Source organism: Rhinolophus sinicus, chromosome 10 (assembly GCF_057876585.1).
Source record: "Rhinolophus sinicus isolate RSI-liver-muscle chromosome 10, RSI-T2T, whole genome shotgun sequence".
NCBI classification, from domain to species: domain Eukaryota; kingdom Metazoa; phylum Chordata; class Mammalia; order Chiroptera; family Rhinolophidae; genus Rhinolophus; species Rhinolophus sinicus.
The window spans coordinates 9,181,481-9,196,168 of record NC_142510.1 but is presented as its reverse complement, the minus strand read 5'-3'; the positions used below and the strand labels follow the sequence as shown (position 1 = coordinate 9,196,168).

The window sequence follows — 14,688 nt, the reverse complement described above, 5'->3', positions numbered from 1 at the left end:
AAAATCTGCCTTCACATCACAGAAGAAAGAACCTAGGAACTCTCAGCTCAAGGAGACTTACAGGTAATATAGGAAATAAAAATGGCAGCGGAGCCAAGTTGCCGGCCAGCTGCCAACTTTATTCTGTTAGGCGCCCTCCCCGTAAGGCTGGCACCCTGACCTGAGTCGCCTCCACCAGTGGGAGCTGTGTCAGGCCTTTGTTTAGTAGGTCTATTCACCACACACTTGCCCCGGAGCTAAAATTTGAACTAAAGAAATTTTGTGCATCACTGGTTCTAGCCCCATTAGATAAAGAGATTCCTTTTTTAACCAAACAAGCATGTGTGCCGTTAAGCTTTCCCAATGATTCAGGAAGAGTCATCTTTGTATGTACGTTGCACTCATTAGCTCTTTCAGCCGAGCCGTGTATTTATATGATTTTTACATCTTCCCTTGAGCAAGAATTGGAAAGAGGAAATAACCTGTGTATTATCCGCTGGAGAGACTGAGTGTCTGAATAACTGGACAGAACTGGAATGCCAGCACCCAGGGCGTGAGCCTGCTCCTTGGTGACCACAGCAGGCTCAGCAGGGCCGTTCCCAGCCACCTCGACTCTCCTCTGAGTGTTGGTTCAGAATGAGTCCTGTGGCCGCTGTGGGTGTCACTGTGCACAGCAGCCCGGCCACTCACACCTAACAGTATGTGCTTTGTGTGTGTGTGAAGAGAGATTAGGTCAGCAGTTGTCAGAAGCAGCCCTTCAGTCCCATGTCCCCGGGGACCCCAGACTGGGAGGCGTCGGCCTTTATAGTTGCACTGTGTCGACACCAACAAAAGCCCAACCCTGAGCTCAGAGAAATGCCCAGCTGGCCGTGAGCCCGCTGTGCTGTGGCTTCTTCCCTTGAGGTCAGTGAAGAGGTGACGTAAGTGTCTGCTGCTGTTATGTGTGTGGGCGTGATCAGAGTCCGATGTGACACGTGTGACACGCGAGGCCTCAGTGTGTTCTCTACGATCCACGCCGCCTTGGGCAGCTCACACGGAAACTCTAAGTGACAGCAGGAAGCTTGCGGCCTCGAGACTCTCTGAGGATCACCCCGGCCATCGTCCTGACTGCAGGACGGGTGGCACAGAGAATGGTCATCGGTGTTTTCAGCGTACTTTTAGGCTGTTGGTCTGCTTGTGCGGGAACCTCTCCATCCACTGGGCCAGGCACACTCCTGCCTGGGAGCGGCTGTCTGTCTGCTGTCGCTCTGGCGCTGGGTCGGGATGTGTCCATGACCCTGCTCTGCTAGACCGTGGGCTGACCTCAGGACCTAACGCCTAGGAACTCATGGAGACCATCTGTTCCTTAACCCGACCCAAAGCACGGCGTGTCTGGGCTCCACACACGCTCCCCACCCGCACCCCCACATGACCTTGTTGTGCGGTTGAAACCACACTTTCAGCGCTCTCTCAAGGTGTGTGCCTGCCGTGCTCTGCTGCGTGCAGCCCCCTCCTGCTGGCTGTCCCCCTCATACCAGCACCCGACCTCCAGTGACCCCACGAGTACCACAGCACAAGCTTCAGCCAGTAGTAGCGTCTCCCTGGTCTCGCTGCCAAGGAACACGGGCAAAATTAATACCTGAGGAGGGAGGAGGGGGACCAACAGCACAGGACCTTGTTCAGGCGTCTTCTGGGGGCAGGGAGACAGGCCACCTCGCTCAGAGAAGGAGCACAGACGCTGCGGGAAGTCGGGGCCTCCCGCTCCGAGGGGCCAGCCTGGGGAGCGTGGGGTGGCCTGTGGCTTCAGGAGGCCCCAGCTGGGCGCTGTTCCTGACCGGGCTCCGGGCCGTCTGTTTCTTCCTCCGTCCAGCAATGTGCAGTGAGTGTGCCGTCTGCAGATGCCACATCTGCTCTTGTGGGCTCGTCTTAAGCCTTCTGTCCGTGCTTCATCCCTGAGGCTATGACTTAGCCATTTCTCCTATTTAATTCTGCAAACATCCAGAAGACTTAATGAAAACATGAGATTTTACGTCTCAATATCCTTTATCTTGTTTTTCAGAAAAACCTCCGGCGTTTGGTTACAATCACATTTTCCTTTCCAAGCTCACAGTGTCCCAAGGGCCTTGTGACAGCTTCCCAGCTTCCCTTTAACAAGCGGCTACGTCCACCGTGTTCTTTCTCCAAGGCCACGTATTCACGTCCTACTTCCCACCTTTTGAGGCACATCCTAATTTTGTCCTTTGGTTTCTGGCCGGTGTCCAGCTACTTCTAAGACAAGGGATGACATGTGCATTAAGCACACACATGACAATGACATGCCACAGACAGTCGCACGTGAGCAGGTCCAGAACAGTCCAGGTGTGTGCAGTGCGTGGAGAGCCCACCAAGGAGAGCTCTACACGAAACACTTGGATTCGCCCAGGTGTTCTAAGGATTACTGAGCACCTCTGTGTGCCAGGTCTGGAAAGCCAGGCGGAGGCTACGAAGGCTCGTTTCATAGACGCTCCCAGCCTTGTTGTCTTCTGTGACGTGACGTCTGCTGGTGCCTTTCCCCTGTTTGCACTGCAGTTCTCTTCTGTGTCAAAGGAGATTTCTTGCAGTGTGCATGAGTAAATGTCCTTAAAACCTAGTGCAGTAAGTAGTCTTATTTCTTTTGACATGTACTAGGGTACGTTTTCCCCTAGGCCAGTGCTGTTAAGCAGAATTTGCCAGTCATGATATGAAAATAAGCATCGTGTTTGGTACAAAAAGACTGATTTGCTGCCGGGCCTGCTGTGGTGACACGAGGGCCCCCTGAGCCATCATGCCCACTAGCTATGCGGACTTGGCACGCAGGTACCCTAAGGAAGCGGTCTGCCACATGCAATACCTCTGGCGCGTGGACGGGCTGCAGCTGTAGCCGCCTGGCCGCTCACCTTCATATGCCCATTGCTCTTTACTCCCACTCGGGGAGCATGGAACTCTTTTGCTGGGAGCTGTTCTAATGTCCTCACACTGCTGAGGATACACTGGTGATCAGATGTCTCAGCGGGAAAATGAGATAGTCCTCTAGCCAAAGTGGGGCACAGGAAATAGAGGCAGTCAGTCTGTTCTAGGAAAATGCTCAGGACGCTTCATTGTACGTAACTGAAATTTTGAATCTCTGTATAAATAAAAGAATGAAATGTAATATAAGGGTGAACGGAAGAAGCACAACCTTTGAGGGATTTCTGTAAATAAAATCTGCTGGCCTGTAGGGGCGTTTCCCTGGGTTCCTTTGTCAGCACAGCAGACTCTGTGTCCAGGACGTGACAGTCAGCCCACCGGGCCTGGGACAGCCACACAAAGTGTCATGGTGTTCCTACTTTCCACCAAGCAGAGCCAGTTCTCAGAAGTAAGTCTCTAGGAGGAAACATTGCCGAGATTAAGTAGCAATCTCACCCCAGGATTAGCATTTTAAAGGTTTTTATAAATGCTTTACAACAGAAATTTCTGGTGTGTCCGTAAAAAAAAAAAAAAAAAAATGTTTTTAGCTTTCATTTATTGCCACCAACATTTTAAAATTGGATAGTTCATATAAAAGTCATGCTTTCTGGATTAATTCATCTGAAAAGGGTCAGCCACACTGGTCCTGTGTGCCCATGGCAGCAATCAGAAAAGCCCATGTCTCCTTGAGGAGAGTATGGCCCCGACCCCAAAAGCTTCACTCTCAACTTTGCTGCTGGCACCGTGGGCATTTTGGTTCTCAGACCGAGTACCCCTGGGTCATGCATACACTCAGGCCGCTGACTTCCTGCTGGGCCTGTGCGGCTAAAGGGCCCAGAAGTATTTTAACTCCATTTTGATAAGAAAATTGAGATCCCCAAAAATGAACCCAAACCACAAAATGTTGTGAGGTGCCCTTTGATTTGTTAAAGGAAGATCAGCTGCAGTTTTCATGGAAAATGACTGTAGTTTATGCCATCCTCAGAGTCTTCACCGGAAAACTGTCACGATGTTTCCTGCAGGCGTGACATGGCCACACAGGGTGAACTGTTCAAGGCTGGCAGCGCTCTGCCTCCAGCCCGATGCTGGCGGACCTGGGGGACCCCCGGGCGGGGGCGGCGCCAAATGCAGCCGCCAGCACATGGCACAGTCTGGGCTTTACCTAGATGAGCCCTTCACCGCGTGGTTAGAGCTTCCGCCTTGGTCCTCCCCTTCCCCACTCACCTGGAAAGCCACAGCCTCCTTACACCCCAAGCACCCCCACCTCGCCCCCCGCCCAGCCGCCCTCCGCCTGCCCACTAGTGACCAGTGCAGGCTGCCTTTGTCCTGCACCCCACGCGCCTTCCGCATCCCCACTCCAGGGAGGCTGCGCCTCGCTCCCGCGGTCCCGCCTTTGGCTCCCGCTGCTCTGGCTGCAGATGGAAGGTCACTGCTCCAGCACAGGCCACATGCCCCTCACCCCGGTCACAGCGTCTATGGTGGACTGTCCTCTCCCCCAGGGCCCATTTCTTTTCTCTCCTTCAGGACCCGGTGAGGGCCGTCTGCAGTTTCTCTCTTCCCACCAGGTGCCCACACACCACAAAACAGTCCCCCGACTCGCTGGGAACCGCCATGCAAATGCCAAGGACCGAGTCCCCGTGTCCCGCTGTCTCAGCAGCGTCTCGCGGTTGTCCACACTGTTTTCTCCCGTCTTTCGGACAACACGCTGGCCTGGTTTTCTTCCTGCAATGGCAGACACTCCCTCCCACTCTAACTGCTCCCATTTCATCAGCCTGATTTAAATGTTGGGACTCTTTTTCTATGGTCACTCACTCCCCATGATAATTGCATCCAATCTCGGTGGCGTTCAATTATGTTAATGACTCAACTAAACCTCCAGCCCGGATGCTCCCCTAATCTCCAAACACAGGTATCCAACTGCCTGACTTGAAATCTACAGTCAGACCCAAGAGGCATCTCAAAATAAATGTCCAGACCTGAGCTGGTGATACTCGGCCGAAACCTGCTCCCTGACAACTGGGTCCGAGCTCAAGAACTGGCACCTCCTTAGATCAGGCCAGAAATTTGGTGTCTTTCTTGCTTCCTCTAGTTGAAATCCTATGAGCTTTACCTCCAAAGGGTAACCAGAACGTAAGCGGCCCCCCCGGCTGCCTCACACGCCACACCACTGTCACGTTCGATATACAGTAGGACTGTCCCCTCACTGGCCTCGGCTTCTGCTCATCTCGCTTCTGTTTCTTCTCAATGCAGCAGCTACAGTGCTCTTGTTAAGACAGAAGTCAGAGCTATCACTTCTCTGCACAAAACCCTCCAATAGTTTTCCTTCTCAGAGTGGAAACAGAGTCCTTTGACCGACCTCCGAGCCCAACCTGAGGCGGCTCCTGTGGTCTCTCTCTGCCTGGGCATCAGGATATGCCCACCTCAGGGCCTTTACACTTGCTACTGACCGTTGCAGGGGAGAAAGTTTTCCTCTACCTTCTAGGTTCTTCTGGCTAGCCTAAGAATTAAATGGACACGAAACAAAAATGACTGAAGCCAGCAGCTTTTATACATTAAGACGCAGAAACAGTAAATGCGTGAGGATTCGACAGGATGAAGAAACTCAGGTCCGGGGGCTTCAACAGTAAGGACTTAAGTAGAGTTTGGGCTTGGGTAGTGAATTGGTAACAGGTAACAAGGTTGTAAATCTGGCGTCTCGTCCTGAGTCCCCTCTGCCTGGCGATAATCCTCTCCTTCCTCCTGGTGTGGGAAGGGGCCCGTTCCTGCCTTCAGAGGCACGGGAGGGTCAGAGCGCCTTTTAGGCACTGGCTGCTTTTAAAGTAAATTATTAAAAGTAACCAATATGCCACGTGGGTTGGCCAGCCTGAAATGTCCTTCCTCAGAAACCTAAGTGGTTGTCTCCTTCGCTTTCTTCTTTCTTCACAAAATCGAGTCTCCGATTCAGTGAAGCCCTCACTGACCATCTCATCCAAGACGTCAAACGTAACGTACTTTCTCCGCATCCCACTGTCTTCCTGGCTTTATTTCTCGTGAGGACAGGGCATTTTGTCTCTTTGTCTCCTAGAACAGTGTCTGGGACACAGTGGAAGCGCAACAGCTCCTTGTATTTGAATGAACAAATTAACGCATTTCTCTCTTCTCTTGCGCTTAAAAAAGCTGGGGCTTCCAGCCCACACAGGAGCTGCCTGGGAGTATTTCCAGGGTTGTAAACTGCTCACGTCATAATTATTAAAAAAAAAAAAAAAAAGAAACTCTACTGTAGCTAAAGGACACGCTTTCAGCATCAGTGCAAAAAATTGGAACTTCTTTAGGTTTAAAGGAGCAGAAAACGGAATTTCCGATCAGAAGTGGTAAGGGACACACAGGACGTCCTGCAGCCAGGACGTGGTTTCTGGAGATGCAGACACGACGTGTTACGAGCCATTTCCCACAAGCTAATTTATATAGACACACATTAAGTTCCTACAGTGCCTCATCCACGTTAAAACAAAATGACATTAAACAAAATGACATTATCCAAAGACCTGCTGTATATTATGTCACCGAACAAGGGATGGATCTCTTATTTCCAGGGTTGTTTATTTCAGTGATTCAACAACATGAAAATGGACCCATGTTCCTTCCATTTTTCACTTGCCCTTCTAAGGGTGGATACTCTGTACTCCAGGTTAAAAGACCTTGTGGCCCCAAAATGCATGACTTGACACTTTGTGTCACATCCAGAGGGGATAGCCACCCATGAAAGGGCTCTTGCTGTCTGTGGGGACAGAACCCCAGAAAGCAGTTTCCAGGCTCTCGGCCTCACATAGACAGGTGCTGGCTCAGGTAGTAAATGGCCATCAACTGTGGCTAGTTGGCCGTCAGCTGTAACCAGTGAGCCATTGGCCACTAATATAACTGCTGTGGCTATGCTAGCAGAAAGAGAAAGAAAGGGGGCTAGCAAGAAGATGGTGGCTGGGCTGGCAAGCGCAGATTGCAGATAGGATAGCTGGTTGTGGACAGCGTGGATCCAGCCTCCAGTGAGAGTATAGTGCCGCCAGTAAGAATATACTAGTATGACTCCCCTACCTATGGCTCTGCAGGTGTTCCTTTTTGGCCTCACCGTATCCTGCGTTCTCTTGTGGGGAGCGGGACCAGAGACCTCGCAGGCCTCCCCGCATGACAAATGGTGCAGTGAGCAGGGTCTCCCTCATGACACATGGCATAGTCGGCAGGGTATGGTGCCAGCCAAAGCTCTCCAAAGGACGGTGGAGCAGTTTGTGTGTATGAACACTCAGTCTCTGGAAGACCAGGAGGAGCAGCTGCCGGAGAGCTGGACCCCCGTGGAGGGGCGGGAGGACGTGGACGGTTCTCCCACCAGCACAGGAAAAGCCATGCAGCTGCTGGAGAGATGGACCCCCGTGGAGGGGCGGGAGGACGTGGACGGTTCTCCCACCAGCACAGGCCGGAGAAAGCAAAGGTCATTGCGACCCTGTGGGCCGGGAAGTTCCTGCTCAGGTAGCCCAGAAGCGGGACTTGTCCCAGGAGGAAAGGCTTGCTGAGTCCTCCATGGGAGATGCGGGTGAGGTCAAGGTCGTCCCTCACCCCCAGGACAGCCCTGGTGAATGACCGTGGACTATGGGGAATTGCCTTCCATCCCTAATTTGATGGATCACTTGACTCTTTGCTTGGGAACGTACCAAGTGATCATTTCTCAGTGATCTTATTTTATCATTAGATTCATAACAGTAAAGGATATAAAGACAACAGAGGTCGCACATTTAAATACGCGCCCTATACACTCGTTTTCTGCTTGTTCTTTCATGATAAAAGTTAAAAAAAAAGGGCCCAAGTATCCGGGCGGGCCTGTGGCTCAGTGGTTGGAGCTCTGGCTCCTAATGCCCAGGCCGCCGGTTCGATTCCTGCACTGTTTGCACTAGCTTATTGTTGCTCTCAGTAAACATATTTCCATAATAATTTACGTTTACAGAATGCTTTCACAATCACATCTCAGTGATCCTATTTTATCATTAGATTCACAACAGTGGAGGATATAAAGACAACAGAGGTCGCACATTTAAATATGCGCCCTATGCACTCATTTTCTGCTTGTTCTTTCATGATAAAACTTAAAAAAAAAGGGCCCAAGTATCCAGGTGGGCCTATGGCTCAGTGGTTGGAGCTCCGGCTCCTGATGCCGAGGCCGCTGGTTCGATTCCCACAGAGCCAGTGAGCTGCGCGAGCTGCCGGGGAGCTGTGAGCTACCGTGCGCTGCCACGAGTGGCCCAGCAGCCAGTGTGTGTCGCTGCGTGTGCAGCTGAGCGGCTGCTGAGTGCTCCCGTGCGCCAGCCATGAGTGGCCGGCAACCCGTGCGGCCGCAGCCTTCATTGTGCTACTGTGTGTTTCCGGGGCTGCCGTGTGCTGCCCTGAGTGGCCGGCGGCCGGCCCGGCAGCCATCTTGTGCGGTGCTTGTGCGGTGCTGGGCGGCTGCTGCTGCGCTACCCTGGGCGGCCACTGGGCGGCGGCAGCGTGGGCAGCGCTGTGAGAGCAAATGGCCGGCTGGGCCCATAATGGGCCAGGGAGCTTGTCCTACAACAGCTAGACTGAAACAATGGCTTAAACTGAAAAGCCGAACTGGAGGGAGGCAGGAAAAGGGGAGAAGAAGATAACTTTTGGATATTGCATTTGGGAGCAAGTTTGAAAGCCGAGGGAGGCAGAAAGGGGGGAAAAAAGAATTACTTTCTCACTTTTGGGAACTCCGAGGCAGGAAAAGGGGAGAAGAATAACTTTTGGAATTGGCTTTCTCACTTTTGGGAGCAAGTTAGAAATGGCGGAGGAAGATGGAACTTTTGGAATTGGAATTACTTTCTCATTTTGGGAGCAAGTTAGAAATGGCGGAGGAAGATGGAACTTTTGGAATTGGAATTACTTTCTCATTTTGGGAGCAAGTTAGAAATGGGCAGTGAAAATAAAAAAAAACAACTTCAGCAGACCTGGATTTGCTAGACCTGATATAAGGAATAGGTTCCTTTAAAAATGAAACAAAAAGTATCTTGAGAGGAAAATTTTAATACTTTTAAGTACATTTATTTATTTTTCAGAGTCTTTCTGCATAATGATATATTTGATCATAAAGCCAACTGTTCTGGTCAAATGTCATGACAAAGCATTTGAAGTCAGTAAGAATTGTCATAAATGATTTCAATCCCTTATCATACAAACAGATTGGTTTATAAGAGGATTTTTATTCAGATTGTTTAAACAATGCATACAATACAAGAATTAGAACATATAACCTGTTTAGATAATTTAAAAAATGATAAAAGTCAGGTCCACATTACAGCTACGTCAGAAAACATTGATTAGGATGAAAAACCATTAACTTTTATTTAAAACAAGAACAAATGTGCCAGACATTCATCTTCCGAAACAAATGTTACTAAATGCAAAACTCCTTGCTTGTTTTTAACTTTTTAATTGCGGAAAAAGTACTCGATATAAAGAAATATAACATTGAATATAACATTGAAATGCTTAAAACTCAAAGAAAAGTGAAAATAAGGAAAAAACATAGGAGAAAATTTCAGACTTCTAAAAACACTTTGAAGTCAAGTTCAATTTATATTAAGAAAACTCAACATTTATTGAATGTTTCCTAAGGGCCAGAAAATGTGTGGAGGACAAGAGAAAGGACGTATTTCTCATCATCAATATAATTCTGTCTTCCAGTAGCTTACTATTGGGAAAGAGGTTCAGTGAGAGTATATCTAACAACAACAAAAATAGATTAGCGAATGAAGAGAGAAAATCCCAGAGGATTTAAAGATCACACCTGGAAGGATCTGGAAAGCATCCTGAACGTAGGTATTAAATAAAAAACTGAAGGGTCTGAGATTTTGGCTTACTTGCAAGTTAACATGTGAGCCTGTCTGAATGATATATATGTATACAATTGACTCTCGACCAATGTGGGGAGTGGGGGTGCCGATCCCCTGTGCAGCCAAAAATCCATGTATAACTAACTGTTGACTCCCCTAGAAGTTTACCACTTATAGCCTCCTGTTAACTAGTAGCTTTACTGATAGCATAAACAGTCAATTAACACATATTTTATTTGTTACATGTATTATACACTATATTACAATAAAGTAAGCTGGAGAAAATAAAATGCTGGGCGCTGGTTTGCTCAGTGGTTAGAGTGCGGTGCTCCTAACACCAAGTTCTCCAGTTTGATTCCCACGTGGGCCAGTGAGCTGTGCCCTCCACAACTAGATTGAAAAAAAAAAGAAAACACACGAAACAATGATTTGACATCCTGGAAAACCACCCTGTTCCCCAATATGCCCCCTCCAAAAAAGAAAATATTAAGAAAATCATAAGGAAGAGAAAATTCATTTATGTACAGTATATATTTATTGATACTACAGGTCTACATCACCTGTTTAGAGGAGGAATTGTCTGCCAATACCTACATCAATATTGTCTTATATGACACAAAACACTATGTTATAACTATTACAAACACTAGACATGAAAAATAAAAATAATTGTGAAAAACAAATTCATATTTATTTACAAGTATAGCAATTCATGAACCGATAACAAAAAAGCAGCAATATGATTGCTTAATGATTGCCTAGTGTAATTGATGCGATTGCTTATTGGTAGTAAGGAAATCTCTAAAAAAGTTTCCAATATATTTATTGAAAAAAAATCTGCATATAGGTGGACATCCACAGTTCAGACCTGTGTTGTTTAAGGGTCAACTGTACTGACAAAATATGGGAACCCTGTGTCAGAGACAAAGACCAGTTATAACTCTGATAAAAGCAGTAGCCAGAGCAATATCTGACATTGTTTTTTAAAGCCTGGATCTCCACACAGAGACTCGGTGAGAGACTGATGGTACCTGCACATGAAGTGGGGTGCATCACAGAAGAACTCAGGAATTAGGCAATGCTGGTCTTACCTAGACCTGCTGGTGACTTATCTGTTCTCCCCGCAAATGAGAAAAAGAGGCCTTATATTTATGCTGGAAGGAAAACAAATCTTCCTTAGGGAGGAGAAGGGGACATTACTTTCCTGGAATGGTTCCTGGAAAAACATAAATAAATAAAATAAACAAAGCTCTCTACTATTTAATATAGTGGTCAGTAACAGAAATTTCCCCCCACTTTTCATAAAGGTTTGCCATGATGGGTGAGAACAGTATTTAAGAGGAAGTTAGAGAAGACAATCATACTCTCTGTGACAAATTTAGTCCATTGGGTGGCGTTTATGGGTATGATGCTCAAAATGTGCCCGGTAAAATTTTATGATTTTTCCCGAGAGCCTCTGCCTCCATGTTACTACTATATTCTAAAGAGTTAGTTTGTTAGAGATATGGAGTCATAAAGCAGCACAAAATTGTCAGAAAACTGCATGGTGACCTCGAACAATTACGTTTAGTGGACAAAATATTCAAGGTGAGAAGAGTAAGAACACAAGACGGAAGTGTCAAGGGTGTGGAGATTTCCTTACTAAAGAATTGAATTTTAAACCTGGTGATTTCTCTGGTTTCTTACAATTCTAACCATCCATGCTTACCTTTCCCAGGTAAATTCATTGTATTTGCCTACATTGAAAATTGTGACAACTTAGTTCACTTAGGTGTGGCTTGTCAGATCTTAATAAACAATCTCACACTTATCAATGTTTTGACATTATCAATAATATATAAAGTCATTAGTGACTTTGCACTTAGGAAGTTTGTCACAATATTTTTGGCAATGAAAGACCAAGTGAAGGTTGAACATAGTCATTTTCTCTCATTAAAATACTGTCCCAAAGAATCCTGCATGTTAGAAGTTTATCAACAAGTTGCAGCTCAAAAGTTATCTTCTCCTCTGTAACATATTTTCAGCGATTTCAGTCATATTTGAACTGTTTTCTGTGTTATCAGTACAATTATAGTGGATGCTGCAGACTAGCATCATACTCAACATAAATATATTTTATTCCGTGTGCTGTGTTTCCATATCTATTTTTGCTACTGTGGAAGCTCCTTGAGCACATGTCTAATTTGGTTGGAGATTCCCTCTCTCTCATCCAGCTTCTCATACAGGTAAATTTATATAGAAGTAAAATAATTACATAACTTATACAGTATAGAATAATATCGTGTTTCCCCGAAAATAAGACCTAACCGGAAAATAAGCCCTAGCATGATTTTTCAGGATGACATCCCCTGATCATAAGAACTAATGCGTCTTTGGAGCAAAAATTAGTATAAGACTCAGTCTTATTTTCGGGGAAACACGGTATGTATTCTCATCTAAAATAATATTGATATGCATCATCTCATGAAAGATAACACTGAGAAAATAAATAACAATCATAATTATAAAAATAATGAATGTGTCCATAAATTAACAGATTAAAAACAAATGTATGGAGAGTTCCAGCTGAAAAAAAAATAGAGACTTTAGAATTGGAAGAAATCTTCACGCTGATATTCTATTTCACTAAGTCCAGTAATTGTCACTGTTACTGACAAATGAGGCTCAGCAAATAAGAACGTTCACAACCAAATCAGCCAACGTGGCGAGCACTTGGCCCTGTCTTTTGATTCTGTATTGATTTCTTAAATTTTTATTATACAGATTCAAGTTTGAGAGAAGACCTGTAGAAACTATCAGTTTATAGCTTAAATAGCAAATAATAATGGATACACAAAAGAATATGCATGTTTGTAACATTGGTAAGAGAAACATTATTAGGAAAATGTCCAATAGTAATTTATGAATTCATTATAGGGCTATTTGAACATTATTCTAACTTCTGAGTTTAGCATCATCACAGGATATCAAGCTATCTCAAAAATGCAAAATGTATAGTTACGACACAAAAACTGACGCACTGTTGTTCTACATTTAATATGGTCATTTAAAAACTTTATGGTATACTTCAGGTTGGATCACACAAAGATGGAAAAAACTGGAAACAAATTGAGTAGTTTAAAATAATGAAACAATATCGATGATTGTAGCTTTGAAAATAATATATTTCAGTTAATGTACCTAAAAGTGAAATCAGATATAAACAAAGTACAGAGTCTGACATACAGCTTTCTAACTTTTATTTTTAATTTAAAACTCTTTTAATATTTATAATTTTCATATTTCATACTTGTTTCTAAAAGTATACGTTATTTCAGGAATTTTCTAGAATCCTTCAATTGCACAAATACAGTGTGAGCTTACATTCTATTATTTTGAAAAATTGGATTTAGTAAAAATCGCAACTTCTCAGCAACTGTGTGTGTGTTAAATGCCATTGAGTCAGCTCTGACTGCTGGCATCCCTGTGAATGCGTGTTCTCTCCTCAGCAGCCCTGCTGGGCTCCTGGAGACGCACTCCTCTGGCTTTTTTCATGGAGTCAATCCATGTCATATTTGGCCCTCCTCTTTTCCTGCTGCCTTCTATTTTTCCCAGCATGGCTGTCTTTTCCAAAGAACCCTGCCTTCTCATGATGTGCTCCATGTAGGATGCCTGCAGTTTTGTCATTTTTGCCTCAGTGATGTTTCGGGCCTAGTTTTCTGTAGGACCCACTTGTTCATCTTCCTGGTGCTTCAGGATATCCACCCAGCTCTTCTCCGACACCATATTTCAAGTGAATTATTTTGTTTCCTGTCTTCACAGTCCCGCTTTTGCGTCCATACATACTAGTTGGGAATACAAGGGTGTGAATGATCTTAGCTTTGGTTTCTAATGGCACCTCCTTGCTCTTGGTGGTCTCGCTCAATTCTTCCATCGCTCGCCTCCAAGCCTCAGACTTCTCTTGATTTCTTAGCTGTAGTCTCCACTTGAATTGATAAATGAAACCAGGCAAGCGAAACCTTTAATAATTTCAATGTCTTCGTGTCTATGTTAAAGTTGTGTATTTCTTCTGTAATCATGATTTTTTTTGTCTTCTTCATGTTTAAATGCAGTCCTGCTTTGGCATCTTTTTTTTCCTTTTTTTTTTTTTTTCACTTTCATCAGAAATTGATTCAAATCATTGCTACTTTCTGCCAGCAAGACGATATCATCTGCATATCTTAAGTTATTGATATTTCTTCTATCAATTTACCCTTCTCCTTCCTCTGAGTCCAGCCCACTTTTTCATACAATATGTTCTGTGTACAGATTAAACAAACAGGGAGATAAAATGCACCCTTGTCTGACACTTTTACCTGTCGGAAACCATTCTGTTTCCATATTCTGTCCTGACAGTGGCTTCCCGCCCACAGTACAAGTTATGCATCAGGACGATGAAATGCTGAGGGCTGTCCGTTTCTTTCAGAGCAACTGATAGTTTTCCATGAGCTATGCAGTCTAAGGCCTTCCTGTAGTCTATACAACATGGACTAACCTTACTCTGACATTCTTTGGAGGCAACTCTACGAATGATACCAATAAACAGGTCTCTATCTTTCCTAGAGATACCTCTTGCCATTCAGTAAGGATAGAAATTCCTATGAATAATATACCTGAGAAACGTCATTAGTTACGTACATAGAGCATTCCCAAACATAAAAATGCAGTACTTGCAAAAGCATATGTTGATAATAATAAATGTACAGTAATGAGAACCACAGCAATAAATAAGTAGTAAAATACTCTAGAGCCACATAAAATAAATCTTAATGGTGAAATCTTTCCCCTGGTTTGGGAAGAGAAACCAGACAAGGGGGGAGTCAGCATAGATCTATCTGAACTCTCTCACGGTTTGAACGCAGTCACAAATGTTATATTAGCTAGGATTTGT

General features: G+C 45.3%; 1 long non-coding RNA gene and 1 pseudogene across 1 annotated transcript in view; both read right to left on the bottom strand.

Moving 5' to 3' along the window:
• LOC109438770 (thioredoxin pseudogene) overlaps positions 1-8,358 on the bottom strand; it is a 38,157-nt pseudogene extending 29,799 nt beyond the window's left edge.
• Positions 8,359-9,670: 1,312 nt separating this feature from the next.
• LOC148756833 (uncharacterized) overlaps positions 9,671-14,688 on the bottom strand; it is a 47,650-nt gene continuing 42,632 nt past the window's right edge. The window contains exons 2-3 of the long non-coding RNA XR_016022566.1: positions 10,871-10,995; positions 9,671-10,169 (exon numbers count right to left, since the gene is read on the bottom strand). This is a non-coding gene — a long non-coding RNA (uncharacterized LOC148756833). The remainder of the gene's footprint in view (positions 10,170-10,870; positions 10,996-14,688) is intronic.